The sequence below is a fragment of the Theropithecus gelada genome, chromosome 4 (genome assembly GCF_003255815.1).
Source record: "Theropithecus gelada isolate Dixy chromosome 4, Tgel_1.0, whole genome shotgun sequence".
Taxonomy (NCBI): domain Eukaryota; kingdom Metazoa; phylum Chordata; class Mammalia; order Primates; family Cercopithecidae; genus Theropithecus; species Theropithecus gelada.
The window spans coordinates 57,591,673-57,612,949 of NC_037671.1; the positions used below are offsets into that span (position 1 = coordinate 57,591,673).

Consider the following 21,277-nt stretch of genomic DNA (forward strand, 5'->3'; position numbering starts at 1 on the left):
CTCAACTGTATGTGGTGAAGCTTAGAGTAAGGTTAATTTACTCCAGACTTTCACATATTATCCAGTTCTCTAGCTTTATTCTAAAAGCATTTTATAAGCAACATGAAATATTTTCAACATTCTAATTCAACATCAAAATGCCTTAGATGACTGGTAGGTGTAGGGCGGGGGAGGGAGAAGTCACTGGGTTTGAAGTAGGATTTTGTGGGCTCACTTTACCCGTTCAATTCACCCAGTATTTATTGAGACATTCATTGTTTTGCACACAAAACTCGACTGCTTTGGGAGAAGGAAGAAATATTTAAGAGACAAAACACTTGCCACCAGCAGTAACACCAGCTTACATTTTTTGGTTCCTCATTAAGTGCTGGATGCTGTTATTAACAAATGATGTGTATTAATTAACAGTTCTCCCCAAAATCCATGAAGTAGACACTCTTGTATCATCCATCCCCAGTTCACAGAAAGAAAACTCAGGTACAGAGGGAATAAACAATTTACCCAAGGTCACCATCTGATAGGTGAAGTCTTCTGTCTCCAGGGAATCTACACTCTGCCTTGATTTATATAGCCTCTGGAAACATGAGAGTTGGTACATGATTATGTGCTTGGGGATATCAGAGGTGGAAGAGTTCTCTGTGTGCTGGAGAAGTTATGGAAGACATGAGCACAACAGGGTCTGAGAAGGGCCCCGGAGTTCAAATCTCAATATGAGAAGAACAGAGGCAGACATGTCATTCCTTTGTGAAAGGTAACAATTCAGTAATCAGAAGTTACAGTAAAGCCTAATCTGATTCTTCACTCTTGGGCATTAAAGAAAAAGTAACACGACCACATCTAAAATGAGTAGCACCTGGAAGCAGAGCTCTTGGTCAACCAACTAGATCATGGTTCTCAATCACAGGTTGCTGCTACATCCCCCGAGTTTTTGATTCAGAAGGTCTGGGCTGTGACTTGAGAATTTGAAATTTTGACAAGATTCTGATGGCTGCTGCTCATGTGGGAATCTCTTTCTCCCTTCCTTCCTGCCTTCCTTCCCTTCTTTACTTTTTTTTTGATAAACTTTTAATTTTAAAATAGTTTTTGATTTTCACAAAATTTGTGAAGATAAAACAGAATTCCTGTATATTGCACACTCAGTTTTCTCTATGGTTAACATCTGTTACAGAAAACATTATTCAGTGATACTTATTAAAGCACAGCAAGGATGACTTTATTTAGGAACACTGCAATAGGTACAGGGACCACATGCAATGCAGGAGAGAGAGACTGTGCTCAAATCAAATACAGCATGGGCTAGTGAGAATTTATAGTGGGGGGGTGGGGTGGGGGTCAGTGGATTAAAAATTACTAGGAGAAAACATCAGGAGTGAAAGCAATTCTGGCTAAACTGACCTACCAGGATTTTTGCTGAAGACAGGTCAGAGTAATCAGACATGACCTTCGGGTTGGTGGAGGAAGAGAGACCTAATCAGATTGAGTGTTTAGATATTGAGTATAGGGGTTCTTGCTAAGCTGATGTAGTAGGAATTGCTAAAACTGGATTATCCAAGGAAGTGCAGAGGTGGGCTTAGAAGTTTTAGAAACCTGACTAAAGTTTGGCTTGTCAGACCGTATATTATTATGGCATATTTGTCATAACTAAAGAACATATATTGACATGTTTTTATTAAAATCCATGCAATATTCAGATTTCTTTAGACTTTTAAAATGACATCTATAAAGACATTTTTAAGCATCTGTTCTGGGAGCTCACCGGTATACCACATTAGTAGTAAGGTATCCTTAGCCTCCTATGGGCTGTGACAGTTTCTCCAAACTATTTTGAGTAGTATAAGTCAAGTTTTTGTTTTGTTTTGTTTTGTTTTGTTTGAGATGGAGTCTTGCTCTGTTAGCCAGGCTGGAGTGCAGTGGTGCTATCTTGGCCCACTGCAACCTCTGCCTCATGGGTTCAAGCAATTCTCTTGCCTAAGCCTCTGGAGTAGCTGGGATTATAGGTGTGTGCCACCACACCCTGCTAATTTTTGCATTTTTAATAGAGACAGGGTTTCACTATGTGGGCCAGGCTGGCCTCAAACTCCCGACCTTATGTGATCTGCCCTCCTCAGCCTCCCAAAGTGCTAGTCATGTATTTTTTACAATGTCCTTCAGTATGGGTTAAGTTTTTCTCCTGTTAAGACTGGAGTTATAGAGTTTTGAACCACAGAGGTAAAGTGCCATCCTCAAAGCATTATATCAAGGATACACAATATCAATATGAATTATGATGGCTGATATTAACTTTTATTGTCTGGCTGAGGTAGTGTCTGCCAGGTATCTGCACTATAGTCTCCCCCCAGTCTTTCCATATTGTATGTTTTGGGAAGATGTCATTATGCATAGCTCATGCTTAACGAGTGGGGAGTATCTACACAAAAATTTGAATTCTTCTGTATGGAAAATTTGTCCATTCTCATATTTACTTATTCTAACATGTATTTATATTAGGGAGGACTCATAGCTAATTATAGGTAATTATTTTGCACTTTGGGTTATAACGTAATACCAATTTATGTCTTTTGTTGCTCAAACTGTTCAACATTTGGCCATTGGGAGCTCTCTGTTGGCTCCTGTGTTCTTTAAGCATGCCAAAGGGACTGTGGGTTTTCAACCACTTTCCTAGAGTTTCCTTTGCAAGACTGAAAAGGATACTTACAAAGCCTCACAAAGGAAGAACTACAGTCCTTAAAAAGTCCTAGAATTCTTTGGGACCTAAGGAAAGTTTACAAAGGATAGACTGTTTTCTCTACCTCCATTTCTTCTTCTTACACTCTCCAACATGGGAAGTTCTCCATTGCTTTCTTTCCATTACCACGACGTTTCTCACATAATGATCTGACAAGCTGTCATATTCAGCAGTAAAATACTCGTACCTTTAGGACAATTTTCATTTACTATGAATCAAAGCAGTAAGAATGGGGAATTATACTTTAGAAGTGAAATTTGTGGCATTGTCCACAAATAATATTTGCTTGGAAAAGGCAAATATTAAGATGTTGTCCCATCTCTGGGAGTCTGCCATGATATAAACAGGCAGGGGCATTTCTTATAGGTTAAAACTGATCTATTCAGTGCACCTGAATGTATCAGCTTAGGAGCCAGAATTTTCCATTATTCTCAATCCTGTCAATCCACTGGAATCACCTGGAGCCCTTTTCAAACGACTAATGTCCAAACTTCTCCATAAATTAATTAAATCAGAATCTCTGTCCTAGAATCTCCTCTTAGCCAGTGAATTTCAAACCCCTAGAGTTTCTTATCTATCTCACCCTTTATCAGTCCGGGGTATGGGTCTGCTTTAACTTTAGAGAAGCTTTGTACCCTGGGGCAGCAAACAGTTAACCAGGACTGGTCAGCATTTCAAGAAAAGCAGGTTTTGAAAAAATACCCAAAAAAGTATAAAGTAGCAAAAGTCAGAGGAATCAGCATGATAGGTGAGAAACGGCTTCAGCCCGAAATGTGGATAATTCACTTTTGGGATCTGGAATCCACATATCATGTTCCTTTTCTCACTACTGAGGATCAAGACCCCGCAACTACAGGAGTCCCAGAAGGGAAACTTGTTACCTTGTCAAAAGAACAGTTTTTAGTCTTAATTGGCCTTTTGGGAAAGAGTGAGGAAACAACAGTCATTCTTCTATTTTGTAACTAAAGGCCAATGTAACCTATTGCTTGGACAAAAGTGAAAGATTTATTTACAATAGAGAAACCAGTATTACCACAGAGGAACAATAAATGACCAATGTCACACTAGAGCAAATATAAATAACCAATGAAGCCAAAAAAAAAAAGTTCAACCTCACATTAAATCAAAGATTGTGAGTGAAAACTGTAACACCGTATTTTACACTTTCAGACTGACAACAATTAAAGAATGCTGGCTTTGAAACAATATAGCATAGAGCTCAAATATATAGAACACTCTACAACTTCAACAACATGGACTAATTTCACAAACACAAGGTTGCTTGAAAAAAGTCAGGCTCAAAAGAAGACATACAGTATGATTTCATTTAGATAAATTCCTAAAATAGGCCACACTAATCAAATCAGTGAGAAGTTAATAATTATCCTTTGAAGTGTGAATAAAAATGGACACAAGGAGAGCTTCCAGGGTGCTGGTAATAAATTTCTTGAACTGAGTCGATTACATTGATAGTATCAGTTTGTGAAAATTCATTGAGCTTATAATTTGTACACATTTCCATGTATACATTATAGTTCAGTAAATATCAGTGTCAAAGGGAGTGTTGCTGGAACTGAAGGTAAACAAACTAGTAGGAATATACAGTTAATTGGAATTCTTTGGGTCAGCAATTATTTAGTAATAAATCTTCACTTGTCAATATTCTTTGTCCCAGCAGTTCCTTATCAAAGAGTCCTTTCTAGAAATATTTAACAAATCCTAAGAAAATAACAAGAATAAATGCATGTGGGTGACGTATATTGTATATTTGTTTTCTATAGGATATACAACACACACATATCTATATAAAGACTCATCACAGTATGTTTTTTTAAGAATGAAAATTTGAGAACCATCCAAATGTCTCACAATGAAGAATAACTTTATGGTGTAGCTATAAAACAAAATGATGTATTAAACTGTACAATTAAGGGAAAAAGAGGTTAGAAGATGTTATAACAGTACATAGAGTCATGATACAATTTTCTAAAAACAAAAAGGATTTGGGAGATATATAAAGTGCTAACGGTAGCGATCATGGGTGCTGTGATTATAGATAATTTGACTTTAATTCTATCTCTGTTTTCCAATGCCTCCAAAATGAATGTTAATTACCTACCTAAGCAGAAAAAGTAAAAAAAAAAAAGTTTTTTGGAAATTTTAGCCTGTAGTAAAATGACAGTAAATAAGTGAAAATGAATGTAAATAAATCCAAGACTCTGAATGTATTCGTATTTTGCAATAATGGATCTTTCTAGGATCTAAGACTACAAGACTAATCTGCAAACATACTCTGGTGCAAGCAGACAGAATCTGAGTAAAAGAAGACTTGTAAAATGGTCTTTCTGACTTTTCTAGTATCAGATTAGCTCTAGACACAGATTCTCTTTCAGTAAGCTCTAGTCACAAATTAATTGACTCAATTCTAAAAGCAGTATGTGGATTTAAAGTTTAAGCAATTTTAAAGAGTTTATTCAAGGATATATGACCTGTAAAGGAGAATATTAAGGCATCAGTTCCCTTTAAAGTCTCTCTTTTTTAAAAATCACAGTACTTTAAAAATATATTAATGCAATTTCCCATAAATTCTCTATTTTATTAAGTGTGTAATTTTCTTCTCAGAAATAAAACTTTTCTCAATGATACTGTTATCCTTATACTAAATTATATGCTCGTATTTCTAAACAAGATGCTTTGGAAATTTCTAGTGATAGTCTTCTAAGAAAATTTGATTTCACTGTGTATGTTTTCTTCATATCTACTTCCTTATTTCATCAGAAATAATTTTAATATGTAAACAAGCTCTGGAAAAACTAGGAAGAAAAACATTTCTTTTTATTATTCTTTGTTACAAAGAGTGGGCAGACATTGTTACTCAACCATTAAAATCATATCATTGTGTGTTTGAAAATAATAGGCCACTTAGCTAATTTTCCTATATGAGAGACTTTCGGTATTAAAGGATTACTCTTTGAAAGATGTTCCACTTCTCTACTTTTCAAGCACGATCACTACTTTCAGACTCAGGTTTGTGGTGTGTGTGTGTGTGTGTGTGTGTGTGTGTGTGTATGTGTGTGTAAGAACACAGCACAAACTTATGTTTGCACCATATATCACAAAAGCAAAAACAGTTATTCTTTGTTTTGTCTGTTTTTGATTTTTGTTTTTGAAGAAAAGTCCATTTTTAGATGAGTAACCACAAGGTGGCAATATAGCACCAAAATCCACCAAGTTAAAGTCAAACATTTACAACCCCACTGTGTTGCAGTCCCTCAAAATTGTAAATAAGTAAATAGTTTTATATTTATCAAGCAAACAGGTTTTCTGCATTTAAAATAAGGACACTCTTAACTAATGGTGTAGAACACATGAAAATGTGGTTCAATATATTCAGCATATTTGTAGTTTTCCTTTGACTTTATTAAGCACACTCTTTGTGCCAGGGTCTTGGGATAAATAAAAGTCCTGTAGCTCACGGAATTTAGCATTATAAATTAAAGTGACTATATATTTCGGCTGTTACCGAGAAGTAGCTTATGATTATCTAATGAGAAGCAACTGTTTCTAGTGCTTAGGGAACCAATGCTTTCTAAATTATATACATATTTATTTATATATATTCATATATAACATGTATATTTATATATAACATATTTAAATATTTATATATAACATGTAATATACATAATATATACATATATTTTTATATAACATATATATAAATAAATTTATATAATTATAACTCTAAGGACTGAGATGTCCTTGGCTTCTCCTTTTCTCAAAGTTCACAATTAAAGCTATTAACCCCGTGGCCCAGGATACCATAAACCTTGTGAATTCAGTTATATGTGCTCTGTCTACTTGAGCTCTCTGCATATGTGCTTGGACCTAAGGCCAGAGGGAAATGTACAAAATGCTAGTGGCAACTTTTTCTGGAGGAGAGCAAATCGCCTGTAGATATATCATAAACATATCATGTCTGTACTCTAATCTTAGGTGAGCTCTGGGGAGTATCGATTCTGTGTGACGTTCTAATGCTCAGATGTTGCTGATGTGCTACCTAAAAGTATCATCACTACTTTTTCTTGTTGCTATAAGATCTTATAACCCAAATAAATGAATAAGTATAACAATAAAGGGAGTAAAAAAATCATTTGCAAAATTTCTAATCTATATATTCATGTTTTCAAAATATTTTATGAAACCTAAAATTTTAGTTTTTGAGGTTACCAAAGTCCCAAAAAACAATTAGAGCTGGATTTTTTTTTGAAGTCATCTATATTTTTTAGCCCCTAAGATCAGTATTTTCTTTAATAATCTATAGTAATGGTAGATTTAATTTAAAATAATACAATTTCTGAAAGTGAAAATTATTCATTTTAACATGAATATTCATGTAGAATAAAATATCAAAATATCCTTATTTTCCAATATTTTTATTCTCAACTTGTTTCTCATAGCTAACATTCACTTACCAAAGGATTGAAATTACCCATACATGAAGTATCACTCGTACTCCAGTGGCCAGGCCAAATAATACTAATCTATCAGAGCACCCTTTCCAATAAGCCCAGATCTTGCCTTGAGGTTCTTCTCAACCAAGACACTAAATAGATACTATATGAGCTATTGTACAACCTGAGAGAGAACCCTACTTGCCATTGATGTGTATTGGGAACATAATATATGTAATATGTAAGCCATAGATAATGAACAGTTAGCATACACGAATAATGTCAATGTTTTAGTAAACAGGAGTATATATAAAAATTGGTAAGTAAATAATGAGATTATATATAGATATAAAGAGAGAGAGAGCTATGTTGAGGAATGACTAAGCTAATGTGATTATTAATCAAAATAATTAGACTTCTCATCTTCAAAACTGGCTTTCCTAAATGCTTCCCTCCTCCTTGCCTTCAAAAGGAGATAGATTATATTTCTACCTTCATTGGATACATTCAAATTGAGACAGAAATGGGAGTGTCTACACTGAAGGGAGTAAGAAAAAAAAGCAAGAAAATTTTCAACTTCTTTAAGACTAAAAATAATAAATACTATTAGCGAATATTTGCTGAATTGCTTACTTTTTCACAGGGATTGTACCACGTGCTTCACATATGATAAAGCTCCACAAAGTCAACCTGAAGTGGTCAGTAATGCATTCCCATTTTACTGATGAGTAAACTGAGGTTCATGAAGGGTAAGTGATATGTCCTGCTTCATATGGTTAGTACGAGGCAGGGTAAGAATGCAAATCCAGGTTTAACAACTATGTGCTACTGCACGATATTAATAGTTAACAAAATACTGACTATATGCCACACATATTACTAAACACTTTAGATGCATTGATTCATTGAATCCATATAACAACTCCAGGGGGCAGGGTGTGAATTAGGAAAAGAACATTGACAAATCAAAAAGCTTCCTTTTCTTATGAGACTTTCTGAAAAGTTTCCACACAAGTTAGCAACATTAGCAAACAACTTCAGAAAGTAAATATTTGTTGTCCTAGCGATTGTATTTCTAGGAAGCTAGCCCAAGAAGACAGCCAGAAATACTCAGATAGATTTATGTTCAAGGATGAATTTTTTTGTAATGTTACTCAATATTAACAGTGAAAATAAGTTCATAGGTTAAATGTCCAAAAATAGAGACAGAGTTAATAAATTACATAAGATTGACTATTATGAAATAGTAAAATATTTCTGTATAATACGATATTATATATACAAAAAATATAAAAAATATATAAACAGTACAACCTTATATATACACAAATATATGAAAAAAATGAATAGGAGAAAATGGAATATAAAAGAACATGATACTAACTATAGTTCCATTTATTTGTGTTTCTAGATTTTTTTTTCCAATCCTTTACAATAAATATATACCACACATATATTTAGGACAAATGAACTTTATTAATAAAGGTCTCTCTACTTTTTTTCATAGTCATTTCCTTCTTCTGCCACTATCATACCCCCAAAAGTATGCTGGTCTATCTCAGGCTCACATGACTTCAATTCCATTCATATTCTATAGATGATTCATCTCAGAATCATCTGCTTTTGCCTGTTGTTGATTGGATAATGTTCCTATCACTTTGCTTCTGTAGCCATCCATGTTCTCTAACATCTTGGCATAAAATAATTAGACCAGTGCTCCTCAAACTGTAATGAATATATGGTTTCATTTAATAGGTCTGAGGTGGTACTTGGGATTCTGTGTCACTTACAATCCTGAATTATGCCAATACTACTTGTCCCCAGAACACACTTGAGTGGCGAGAGACAACATATCTTCCTGGAAACATCTCAGATGTTAATATATCCAGCTTCAGTCACAGTGGCTCCCTCCTGCCTCGTGCAGTGTTTCTTAGAATGGTATCATCTGACTATTGGAATCACCTGATGTCCTAGTTAAAAATGCAAAAAGGTAGAACCTAAAAAGGTGCTACCCCCAAAACTGAATTTTTCTTGTAAAGTATATTTGTTGTTTCAAACTCCAAGATGGTTTTTATGGATAAAAAAATTTTGAAAATTTCTAACCTTGTGGCTGAACTGTTTATCTGTGGCAGATAGAGCTAGTTCATTACCAAAAATCTGTTTCTTCTTCCAAGACCCTCAGCTAGCTGACATTACCAAGCTGCCCTGTACTTAGGTATGGATATGTGACTACAGTCTAGCCAATGGCATGCAAGCAAAGTGATACAGGCCATTTCTAAAACAAGTCTTCTTAGAGACTACAAGCATTCTTCTTCTTTAATAGCCAAACGCAGATGACATTGAGGCCTTAGGGCGTGGTGAGCCACAAGGTGGAACTCAGGAAGCCGCCTGAGTTCCTGAATGACCACTTGGAGGAGACAACACACCCATTTACCAGGAACATGTGTGATGGGCTATTAAATCAGTGAGAAACAGACATCTATGTGTTGGAGTCATTATTCATTTTGAGGTGTGTTTTTATATCAGCATGGCCAATTGGAACGGATATGCCAATTGATAAAAGGTTAGATTAAAATCTGCCACTTTGCTAGCTGCTTTCTATTTGTTCCACATTTTTAATTTTTTTCCTCTTATCTGCCTTCTGTTAATTGAATGTTTTATGATTTTAGTTGATCTCTTCTGTTGACTTAATATTTAGATTTCACTAAATTGTTTAGTAGTTGTCCTCTCATTTGCAATACACATCTTTCATTAACCATAATCTATCTTCAAATAACCAGTCACACATAGGGAAGGAGCTTCTAACAGTATATTCTCAATTCCTTCCATGTAGCCTTTGTGCTCTTGTTTCCCTATCTGTTACTTTTACATGGATAAAGTCATAATATATTGCTACTATTTTTTTTTTTTTTTTTTTGAGACGGAGTCTCGCTCTGTCGCCCAGGCTGGAGTGCAGTAGCTGGATCTCAGCTCACAGCAAGCTCCGCCTCCCAGGTTCACGCCATTCTCCCACCTCAGCCTCCCGAGTAACTGGGACTACAGGCGCCCGCCACCTCGCCCGGCTAGTTTTTTGTATTTTTTAGTAGAGACGGGGTTTCACCGTGTTAGCCAGGATGGTCTCGATCTCCTGACCTCGTGATCCACCCGTCTCGGCCTCCCAAAGTGCTGGGATTACAGGCTTGAGCCACCGCGCCCGGCCAATTGCTACTATTTTTTTACTTTAGGTAGTCAGTTATCTCTTAGAGCAATCAAAAATAAGGAAAAAATGATCTAATCTTGACTTATTCCATTTCTGAGTTCCCTGAAGGAACCTGGTTAGAATAAAAATGGCAGAGATTCAAATCCTGGTTTTTGGTGAGCACTCACTTTTTGGATGTGGGAGAAAGAAGATGAGTTAATGAAAGAGACAAGGAGTTCAGGAGGAAGTTCATTGTCACAAGCCAGGGTAGAAAAAGTTTCTCTAAATACATACCACAGTGATGAGTGCAACAGATGGTTAAGGAAAATGACAGCTGAGAAAATCCACTGGATTCATGCCATTGACAAATTTTGAAGTTGATCATTTCAGCAGAGTGGGAGGAATGGGTAGAGCTGGCAGTAGATTTCACAACAAATGAAGAGCATACAGCCTACTGCTTAAGAAGTCAATTTCAGAAGACAGACTTCCATTTGAACCTGTTGTGCCATTTTAACTGTGTGATTTTGAGAATATTGTTCAACCTCTCTGTCCCTCAACTGTAAAATGAGTATAATAGTACCAATTAGCAGGCTTGTTGAGGATTCTATGAGATCTTTCATGGAATGTGCTTATCCTATAGGTTGGCACATAGCAAAATGCTGGATTTTAAAAGTATATGACAAGGATGTAGAGGCAGACAGAGGACATGTGATAAAAGGAAGAAGAGAGTTGAGGAAGAATTTGAGGGGGGTATCTGAATAGAGAGACATCGAAGTTATGTGAGACATGTAAGTAGAAAACCATAAAAGACAGAACTAATTAAATGGAAGTAAGGAATGATGCCACAAACAGAGGAGAAAATTAACAAAGAAAAAATCTTATAGTTTAGGATGAGTTTTGGGACCAGGGCAGAAACAAGAAGGTGAGCCAGGAAATTAATAGAAAAAAAAGCTGTCCTTTGAGTTAGGGTGTAAGGAGAGACAATATATATCCCTTAACAGAGATATGTTAAAGGAACAAGGGCCCTGAAGCTTTTGTAGAAAATAACCAATCTCAAAAACAATAATTGAGTTCATTGGCTTAGAGTTCTACAAGGAGTTCATCTCATTTCTAGCTAACACTTCTTTTAGACTCAGCTCTGCCCTGCTCTCACAATAGTTTTCAGTGTGTGCACGAAGAGAGGGGGATGGAACTAATGGTTATGGGGAAGAGGAGTAGGAAGAGAAGGAGTGAGATCATAAACAATATTGTACTGACAATATCTATTCAGGTTGGAGGTCCCCATGTATTTTTCATACTAATCTGCAAATCACAGACTTTTACAACTAGATAATTTAGCCAAAATCCCTTATATGTTTAATGACTGATTGATTTAAAATGAATTAAGCCCCATAGTTCTTAACAAAGTGCTTTTGGACGTTATCAAAAGTCACATAGGGCCAGGCATGGTGGCTCACACCTGTAATCCCAGCACTTTGGGAGACCAAGGCGGGTGGATCACCTGAGGTCAAGAGTTCAAGAACAGCCTGGTCAACATGGCAAAACCCTGTCTCTACTAAAAATACAAAAATCAGCCGGGCATGGTGGTGTATGCCTGTAATCCCAGCTACTCAGGAGGCTGAGGAAGGAGAATTGCTTGAACTCAGGAGGCAGAGGTTGCAGTGAGCCAAGATCGTGCCATTGTACTCCTGCCTGGGCAACAGAGTGAGACGCCATCTCCAAAAAAAAAAAAAAAAAAAAAAAAAAAAAAAGTCATGTAGGTGGTCAGTTATAAGCAGTTATAGTGATGGATATAGAACTTAGGCCTTTCTGTTCCTGGAATTTCACTAGGAGGTAGGAGGTAAATCACTTCCAGTCCCAAGGTAGATGTTAGTGGGAGACCTGCCTAATGTTGTGAAAATACAACTAAATGTTAATAAGTTTTTTAAAAGTATATTAAAAGACAAAAGAATTGAAAACAGTGGTTCTGACAAAGAATGAGCAATGTTATAAATATTAATAAGCTAGGGATGGCTTGTGAGAATGTACAGACCAGATTTTTAAAAATAGTCAAAGCAACAGGCAGTGTATATTAGCTTCATGATGTCTGGAATTTCACTTTATCTCATTCCATTATACCTTCAGCATATGGCATAATACCCAGAACATAATAAGTTATTATTCAAATATTCTTGAAGGCATAATTGAACAAATAATGAGTATGGCACAATACTGTATGCAATATCAAAATTAGGGTGCATATAGGTGCATATATGGTAAAAATTGAAGACTACAGCACTACATGTTTGAGGACACAAAAATAAAGGAACATTTGAGTGGATCACTACCTATCTTGTTTTCTCCTTAAACCTTCTTCTCTTGGGAGTGCCTCTCATAAAGAAGGGTTTCTGGAACTGCTCAGTGACTTTTATTAATCTTGGCTGCAGCTGATTGGACCTAAATTTGGTCAATCACAGTCTTCTCACCCAGACTTGGAACAGACAAAGACAGAATCCATCTTTATAAGAGGTGAGATGTACAGCAAATGAACTGTGGACCAGTAACTTTTTCCATGAATAATGAAGAGCAGAGAAATTCAATCTCTAGTAAAACGAGAAGTGAAGAATAGGTGAATCAAAGAAACATGGCCTGAATTTCAGACAGATTTTCAGTCCTTCCTAAGGTCCACCTTCATTCCCTCACCAGCTTTGTTTTTGGAAGTGGGGACTATTATTATGCTTATTTTATAATTGAGGAAACTGAGACACAGAATTTTAATATCATATATAATGTTATATGTTTGGTAAAAGGTAAAGCTGAGATTCAGAATCAGGTAAAAAAGACTTCTAAATCTCTGTTCGCAACTTGTGTGCATAATTTCTCCAAGAAGTTTCCATGAGACACCTCTGTGTCTTCATAATAAATTTTCCTTTTCTGTTTAAGTTAGCCTGAGTTGGCTACTGTTGCGGGGAAACAAATACTGGTAACTAGCATCATTAAGTTAATGACCTGGCAGAGAAGATATTCATTAATACAAATAACTTTAATATAAAGTAGAATGTGGTAGCTATTATGAGAATTATAAACAAAACTGTTCAGAAACACCAGTGAGATAGTTTATATATTTTGTAGTGGAGCAAGGAAGGGGAGTGGAGGAGGAGGGATAGTGAAAATGTTGTGAAATAGTTTGCCTCTGAATTGGGCTTTGAAGGATATTGACAAGGGTGGGGAGATGGTGTGGGAAGAGGTATTCTACAGAGAAGAAGCAATGTGGAAAATCATACATACAATGAACATGCCAAGTATGTACTAACAAGATTTTAATGAGATGTTTATTGTAGGGACTTTGGGGATATGGATGGAACATAGTTCCTGATCATGGGAGGCCCTGTGCCTCACTATAGGATATGAGCTTTATTCCCTAAGAAATGAAGGTCTGTCTAAGGTTTATGAATAATCATGCCATCATCAGCACTTTGTTTTTTTCTAATTTTCCCAGCAAGGGAGCAATAATTGAGATGGATAGAGGCTGAGAAATATGTAAGTAGAAACATTTGTTAGAAAATTGGTGCAATACATCAAATCATTAGTGATGACTATTTAAAATGAAGCAGAAGAAAAAAAGATTGTTGTTAATAATTTGAGATATGTTTATAAGGTAAAATACTGTCTAAATGAATGACGAATGATTGAAGAAAGAAATACCATTAAGAAAGCACTGAGATTTCTAGCTTAACAACAACTTAGTAGAGTGTGATCCATTAACTGGAGTGGGTTATAGAATCATTTTTAGTGAAAGGTGAAAGTTGCTTTTTTGAAAATCATTATAGACATAGAAAACTGACTATTCACCACATGATGTTTCCTGAAGCATTCCTAATTATTCAAAACTAATTTAAATTCATGTTTATCTTTCATTAAATAACTTTTTTTCCACTTCCCCATTTGCAGTTGGAGTGATTTCATGTCTTCGGTAATGTTTACATGTATAGTTAAACATTCTTGTAACTCAAATAATTGGACTCCATTGGTCAGTAAAATAACTTACAAAGATGACACAGTGATTCCTGGGTCTCTAGAAAGAGCACGAGGCTTCCCATTTGCTGAGTACCAGGGGTGGGGGCAGGAATAATGAGTGATAGGAATTTCATATGGGTTTTGTGGAGCCCCGTAACAAAGGAGACTGACTTGCTTTCAAAGGTGTATACTGGAGGGCATAGAAGACTCAGAAGCTCAGCATCCAGCTGACTGAGGTAACAGGGCAGCAAAGGCTGAGTGAGATACCTAGCCAGTGGCTCTCAGGTAACTTCAAAGAATACAGAACCCTCAAACCTGGCATAGAAAGCATACAACAATTTCCCATTTTCCCTAGAAGAGCTGAAAGATCACTGGTAGGTATGAGGGAACTAAAATCACAACCAGGATGTGGTACAGAGTATGGGCTAGAGTTGGGTGGATCATAGTTTGGGTACCATCACAAGGACAGAGCTGAATGGGCCAGATAGTCACATCTCAGGGAAAACAAGGGAGGACTAAGGATGTCTGCAGACCAGGTAACTCCCCATTAATGCCAGGATGATACTTAAGCCCTCTTCAAACTTAGCTCACTCATAGGAGGAAGGGGAAAGAGAATAGGGGGAACTTGAAACCTGTTTTAAAGGAGAAGTGGCTAAGCAGATTTACACATGTATTCCATCATTTATTAGGAGACATCTATTTTGTGGGTATTTAATTCAGAATTCATTAAACTGGACACTGCTGCGTTTTTACATAGATATAAAATATTATTATGTATGATATAAAGTACAAAATATATTACAGGCCAGGCACAGTGGCTCATGCCTGTGTTCCCAGCTACTAGGGAGACTGAGGAGAGAAGATCACTTGAACCTAGGAGTTTGAGGCTGCAGTGAGCTATGATCACACCACTGCACTCCAGCCTGGGCTTCAGAGTGAGACCTCCATCTCTAAAAAATAAAAAATAAAAACATATAGAATATTTTATGATATTACTTCCTTATACGAGTATTACCATTCACATTCTTATTGTTAATTTCAAATAGCTCAAATTCAACTTGATTTCTAAATGACTTACCAAGGACCTTGCTAGCTTGAGACCCACCATTGATGAAAATATCTAACAAGATATTTATGTTAACAATGGTATTAATTTTTTTAAGCATTGGGTACAACTTGGAGGAAGAGGGAAGACTGTGAATACATAAAATAATTTTTTTTCTGCCACTAGAAATAGTCCAGTTGAAGGCACCCGAAATGGTTCAGTTGAAGCCAGTTATTCAAAGAAGGTAGGAAAATAAACATAAAGTGTAATTACAGTTAAATATGTAGAAGAGGAGCAGATTTGGAGAAAACTCGCATATCTAGAAAACATAATCTAATCCATGGTTGAGGCAACTGTGGATATTTGCCTTGGAAAAGGCTCAGAGATAGATGAGAGTTGTAGTTGCATAGTTCAAGATCATTATGTGGTCAAGAAAGCCAACATATTCTGTATGATTCCAGAGCCAAATAGACAAATGTAGATTTTGGTTGATTATGGGGGATAACTCTCTAGCCATTTAATGCTGCCCAAACACAAATGGGTTAGCTTTCAGAATAATGATCTCCTTGCCAATGAAGTATTAAAAGACAATCTAAAGGTTGCAGAAGGAATCCCTTCTTCTGTTAGTGAAGCCATCAGCTTTGATGGCTCTAGGATTTTCTCCAGTCCTACAGGTTTCTATGAATACGTATTGAAGTTGGTTTGCTCAATTTTATCTAATTGTGTCATCAAATTATAAACATACCCAAATAAAATTAGAATATTAAGGGCTTTTGCTATTATAGTTTTGGGGCAACAGCATTATTGTGATAGGTTCATTTCCTTGGCATCTGAAGATATGACATACAAATGCTAAGCAAAAGCATAGTGACTTAATGGGAAGGTCACATGCATATAAGCTTCCAAATGGCATACGACCATGATGGCTAGTGCTAACAGTCAAGAAAAAAAAGTCATATAAGACATAACTTAAAACATTTGCTGAAGATTCTCATTGAGGAGTGCCAAACCCACACATATTTGGTGTTGTAGCAAAGCGGCCAAATCCCACTAGGGTTACAAAAGCTCCTGTATAACCTGAAACATATTTTACGTTTCTGTTTTAACTTCAACGATTCAAAATACCTGAAATTCAATGTCATCCTTACTTAAAAATGAAAATAGATAAGAGAGAACAACCTTTAGATATGAGTCAAATTCAAGTGCTATTTCACTCACAGGCTAGATAAAAAACACATGGGGTATGCAGGAAAATACACAAAATATTAATCATGGACAGATTAATATCCAAGGAACAAGAAGAGTCCTTTCTTGTCCATCACTTCTTTGCTCTTCATCACAGAAGACTGATTCCTTCAGGATGCATTTCCCCATTTCTCATATCAGCTGGATTCCTGCAGAGTTCAGCCAACAGTAAGCTCTGGTGTTAGGAAGAAGTCACAATATTTCCCACTAACAGCTTTAGATGGTATCTCAAGTAGAGCCCATATTTTCTTTGTGGCCTCCAATGCCTTCTGTTGACCATGGACAGGCCCGTCATGGTTCCAGCTCTCTCACAGTGACTCTGGATGCTGGGCTCCAGTAACGCTGCTTCTTTCTTTGTCCATCCAACCTATAGGACTCATTGCAATGGTGGTTTGCTGCTATTGCTAATCTCCAGGAGTGCCTCCTTAACAGTGAGGCAAACAGGGTGCAAATTGTAGGAAGCCACTCAGGAACTCAGTTGGTCAGCAAGTTGAAGATCATCAGCACATGAGAAAGAGTGCCTCCTAAAGGTTGTGTTCTAGTTACCTGGTTTGCCTTACCCTATTCTGGGTCCTGCTAACCTCTGGGATGCTTTTTTGTCAGATGTTCAATTTTATACTTTTCCTCTCACCTGTGTTTCCTACATTCAATTATTTTTGTGTCTTCTGCTTTCTGACTGATCCCTGAAAAATCTAATCAGCCTTTCCAAGGAGTTGAATCTTGAATTATTTTCTACCAAACTCTTATCAAAGGCAGATTGAGCAAAGTGATACTAAACAAAGGCACTTTATGAGATTCACTGTCCATCCTCTTCTAAGTATTTTAGTTCTATCCTTATGCCAATTTCAGCAGAAAGTTCTGGATCTTGTTAGCCAGACTCCTGTAGAGATAGCTTCCTTGAATCCCATTTTCAGGTTATTCAAAGTCGTGACAATAAATAAATAAATACATACATAAAAGTCTTGTGAAAGATGACTTTCCATCCCCCCACATTTCTTCTAAAAACCCCTACTGGAGACACTGTCCATTTATTGTACTACATTATATATTAGCCCAGATAAGTAGGTTGAGTTATTAAAGCCAAGAAAAGGGCTGGAGATAAATTCATTGGTTCCCTTAAGTGAATTATAGATGAAGTTTGGTTGGTTAATCTTGGGAAACACTGAACCAGAGACTCCAACATGATCCTTCTTCCTGTCTCTTTCTTCCCTTCTTTCTTCCTTCCTTCTCTCTGTCTCTCTCATCATTTTTTTCTTCTGTGTTAGCTTTATTCTTTCAAGTCAGCTATACCAGAAGTCACAGAGTTTTATATAAGAGAAAGGAACTCTTTTTCATAAGCTCTAACTAGAAAACTTTTGGGAGACTGATTTTTATTAACCCACCTTGAGTCACACATCCATCTGTGGACCAGAAATTGAAGCCAGTGCACTAGAATACGAAAATTTCCCTCACTGGGGCCCTGAGTGTACTTTGTAAGCTAGACATTATGGGAGGAAGGGAGAAGGATGCTGCAATTTCTAGGCCCTCACTAGAACCACATGTTTGGAGTGATGAAGACATGTTTTCCTAGAAGTGGGGTGTATTTTGAACATACTAAACAATAAATATTCACTAGATACCTTTTCTAGAAACTATTCAATATATTCTATTGAAAGTGTAACACCAGAAAAGGATTTACTAGTGTTAAACTCTCATGTTTTTCCTTAATCCTTAAGTCTTTGTTTTTAGGAAATTTAAAATGACATGTAATGCTTGCTAGTGGCAAGTATTCATCATATCATTGAACAGATACTTATTGAGTTCCTATATTGTTCTAGGTGCCACGTATACAGTAGTAGAAAATAAAGCATACAAAATCTATGCTTTCATGGAGCTAGTTTTTAGTGGGGAAGAAAAACACTTATGAAGGCTAAACAAGATAATAATGACACAGGAAAGCAAGTGACAGGGTAAGATGCATGTGTGACTCAAGGTGGATTAATAAAAATCACTCTCCCAAAAGTTTTATTCTGATAAAGGAGTATTTAAGCTGAGACCTGAACGAAGTGGGAGGTTATCTATGAACTGGTCTGAAATAATAGTATGTTAGGCAAAAATGAAGATGGTCAGAACAAATGCTTTGACAAGGAGGAGTACTGGTGTGTTTAGAGAGAATTAAGGAGACCACTGTGCTTGGAGTAGAGGGAGTCATGAAGATGGTGTTACAAAGTAATATCAGACACATAGCAGGGCCGTGTCTTATGAATAAGCATTTACTAATCAAGTCAGTATCATTAGTGAATCACTTTGGAATCCCCACTAGCATTTTTTAATGATAAGAATACAATAGAAAATATTATATATTTGTGCATTGCACTTTCTTCCATATCACAAAAGGCTTTGTTGTTTGATAGACTTCAGTGTTTTGGATGAGTAAACCACATGTACTAGGGAGTATGCTATGGGCCAAAGCTGACACGAAGCCATTAACAAATTAATTTTGGTAATTTGGGTCACATGTATACTTTCTTGTCCTATAAAGTATGTTTAAACAAAAATATCCTGTATTTTATAACAGAAGATTTTAGCTTCTTACTAGAGAATGCAATATGAATTTTGTAAATATCTATTAGTTGAATTAGTTCAAATTTCACAGAGCAGCCTCCTCTCCTGTCAAAATTAGTACAGAATGATAGCTTTTAGAACAGCATTTGTATTTATGTCAGCTAAAGAGTAAATCACGCAATCAGTCAACCTGTACTAATTATTCACTCACAAAAAGCTTACCATATTATCATATTTAAGATGTAGCCCTTGACTCAAAACAACTTAGAATCTAGTAGAAAAGATACAACGTATACATGAATAATTAAAAGGGAGATTATGAGAGGTGTTGATTCAGGCCAACTAGGAAAATACTAAGAGTTTAATGGGGAAGAAAATTATTTTAGACTGTTTAAATTGAGACAGGTTTTATAGAGGAAATGATATTTGAACTTGGCCTTGAAAAGTAGGGAGATTCTGCAAGCAGAGACTGAGGCATGGGGAGCAGACCTTAAAAAATATAAACAGCGTCAGTGACTGAACTTGTTAGTAGCAGTTTCCTGTTTACTGATGTTTGATGTTAACTCTGACATAATGCTGGATCCCTCCTGCTATGTAGCACAATTTGGTACAAGTCTCCCAAAATCCTATTTAATAATTATTAAAACATATTTATTAAGTGGTTTCTATGTACAATCCACTGAGAGGGATACAAATAAGAGTAAGATGCAGTAAATTGAGATGTATAAATCAGATGCTTACTAGAATGAGTTTTATATAACCTTATGATGCCTATACATACACACACTTTTCAAATTTCACTCAAATGTTATATTGTTGAATATGCAGATATCCAGATAAATATATAGGTAGATAAATATATATGTACACACACATATATATATATCTGGCTATATAACTCTGTATATGTGTGTGTGTATATGTTTGTATTTTTGTTACATTGTAGAGCAACTGTTTAACTTTGAATTCTCACTTTAGAGAAACTTCATTTCAGCTAATGTCTATAGAACATCTGTAAGTACTATGGCATTTCTTAATAAAAGTACGTCTGTTATTGCTCAGTATTTTAGGCTGGTAACTAATCTTTTATCAATTACTCACATGATCCCATGTGTCCAGGAGAAATATATATCAAGGGTTTTGAACCATCTAACAAATGCATGCGTGCCTCTGTAATATATAGCTGTGTTTTAGAAATTTTAGAGAGGTAGGACTCTTCCAGGCAGTCTCTCACTAAGGATTACAAATGTAGAAAACTATACACAAAATGAAGTACAATAAAGTATAGCTATATTCGCAAAGGCTAATTTATTTTAATACATATAAAACCAAAAATGTCATTTATTTTCAAGTTGATGTTTAGCTCTAAACTAAATAATTTACGTATACGACCAATTTATTTCACATTACTGGAGACAAATGCCCGGCAATTGAAACTCATAGAAAGCACTAAAGTTCAATTTTAATCATATTTTAATCTGTTTTTATCAACCACATCTTTATAAACATTATAACAAAAAGTACATGCTTATTATGTAATAAATCTTCATGTTTTTCAAGACCAAAAAAGCTCTTCTTGTAAATCACAATTCTAAATATTTTGTAAGTCATAGATTCCTCTGAGAACCTGAAGAAAACATGATATCCTATTACTAGGGAAAAAAATACATACATAGACACATGCTTAAAATTGTATATGTTTACCTGATCCATGGCAAAACACTTTTCTAAAATAAATCTATTGAATTCACTTAATTGTCATCCATATCTAAAGGTAAGGGGGACAGTATTATTCTCTTGTTACTTGAGCTCTATAGTCCAGATATACAACATTTTTTGTGTCAGTATTTTTTTACCCAGCAATTTTTGAAATTTAGTATGACAGTAACTTTTAATGTCAACATTGCTTATTTATTGTTATAACACTAGCAACAATGAAATATTTATTTGACCACGTAAAGTAGGAAATATCTAGGAGACATATAAAATATAAGACACAATATCTTTTCATGAAAAGCAACTTAATGTGTTTTATTAAGACTCTTGCCCTTAGGGTGCTGCTACAGGATTTGGAACAAAAATAATTTAAC

General features: G+C 35.7%; 1 protein-coding gene across 4 annotated transcripts in view; it reads right to left on the reverse strand.

Moving 5' to 3' along the window:
* The window catches only part of HMGCLL1 (3-hydroxymethyl-3-methylglutaryl-CoA lyase like 1), a 152,303-nt gene that overhangs the window by 5,454 nt on the left and 125,572 nt on the right, over nt 1-21,277 (reverse strand). The gene's annotated exons all lie outside the window — the stretch shown is intronic.